The sequence below is a fragment of the Equus asinus genome, unplaced genomic scaffold (assembly GCF_041296235.1).
Source record: "Equus asinus isolate D_3611 breed Donkey unplaced genomic scaffold, EquAss-T2T_v2 contig_645, whole genome shotgun sequence".
In the NCBI taxonomy this organism is placed as follows: Eukaryota; Metazoa; Chordata; class Mammalia; order Perissodactyla; family Equidae; genus Equus; species Equus asinus.
In genome coordinates, this window is record NW_027225344.1 from 63,152 (window position 1) to 64,819 (window position 1,668).

The 1,668-nt window shown below is 41.8% G+C and overlaps 1 pseudogene; it reads left to right on the forward strand.

Moving 5' to 3' along the window:
• Nucleotides 1-397: 397 nt before the first annotated feature.
• LOC139044163 (olfactory receptor 2T12-like) lies at nucleotides 398-1,437 on the forward strand (annotated as a pseudogene).
• The last annotated feature ends 231 nt before the right edge of the window (nucleotides 1,438-1,668 follow it).

A 1,668-nucleotide genomic window follows, 5' to 3' on the forward strand; every position in this document is an offset into this window, starting at 1 on the left:
AGTATGTTAAAATTTCCAAAATTTGAAAAGAATTCATCTAAGACTCAAAGAAATATAAATAGCAAATGTTTAAATAAGTGTTTATTTTCTAACTTGGTTAAATTTTGGTTTCAGTACACATAAGAAAAGCACAATAATAATAATTATTAAATAATATAAAAAACAGCCAAATTAACTACTTACAATTCTATAATCTTTGAAAGCTTTTTTCTACTTTTGATTCATTTTGATCTATTATACCAACCAACCAATATATCATTGTGTGAAATACATAGACTAACGTTATTTAAAACAGTGAAAGGCTGAGTTACAGAGAAGTGGAATAACAGGTCAAGCAGAACCATCTTAACTGGGATGTAGGGCTTTGAGTCAGGACCTTGGATTCCATATCCAGCACATGTGCAGAAGTTATGAAGCCAAACTAAGGTTTGTAGATGATGAAAGTCCCTTCCTTCTCTATTTTTCCATTTGCAGAATCACACCAGAAGAAATCGTGGAGAAGAGAAACACAACATCAGACTTCATTCTTCTAGGACTCTTTAAACATACAAGACCCCACCTCTTTCTCTTCATGGTGGTGCTGACAACGGCCATTGCTTCTCTTATGGGCAATGTCGTCATGCTTCTCCTGATTTACTGGGACCCCCGGCTCCACACACCCATGCATTTCCTACTGAGCCAACTCTCCCTCATGGATGTGATGCTGGTTGCCACGATCATTTCCAAAATGGCTGCTGACTACTTGACTGGCAAGAAGTCCATCTCCCCTGCTGGTTGTGTGCTGCGGCTCTTTTTTCACTCACACTGGGTGGCGGCGAGAGTTTCCTTTTAGAGCCATGTCCTATGACCGCTACGTGGCTGTTTGCCATCCACTGAGATATCCTGTCCTCATGAGCCAGCAATTATGCCTGAGAATGACTTTGGGGTCTTGGTTCCTGGGGGCAGCTGATGGGCTCATGCAGGCTGCTGCTACCCTGAGCTTCCCATTTTGCGGTGCACGTGAGATCGACCATTTGTTCTGTGAGGCCCCCATGCTGGTGCGTTTGGCTTCTGCTGACACATCAGTCTTCGAAAATGTAATGTACATCTGCTGTGTGTTAATGCTTCTGGTCCCCTTTTCCCTCATCCTGACCTCCTACAGTTTTATCGTCGCAGCTGTTCTCCAGATGCATTCTAGAGAAGCCTGCAAGAAGGCTTTTGTCACCTGCTCCTCACATTTGGCTGTGGTGGGACTCTTTAATGGAGCTGCCATTTCCACCTACATGAGACCCAAATCCTACAGGTCAGCTGACCTTGATAAGGTCGTGTCAGCATGCTACACTGTCTTCACCCCTGTGCTGAACCCCCTCATCTACAGTCTGAGGAACAGCGAGGTCAAGGGGGCCCTGAGAAAGGTGGCTGGGGAAATGTGTAAATTTAAAATGACAGCAAACTTAGTCTCATTCTTCAAATTATTCAATGCTAAACGAGTCTAATTTCCTGAAGTCGTTAACATTTAAACATATGGTAATTCTCTCTCCTTTAATAAGGCTTGAAGAGAAAGTTAAATTCTTTGATCAGTATAATAGGAAGTTGTTAAGAATTACGTGAGACTACCATACTAAGAGAGGCTATTTTTTGAGCACTTACTATTTGCTATGCTCCACACCAAGCAATTTTTATACATTA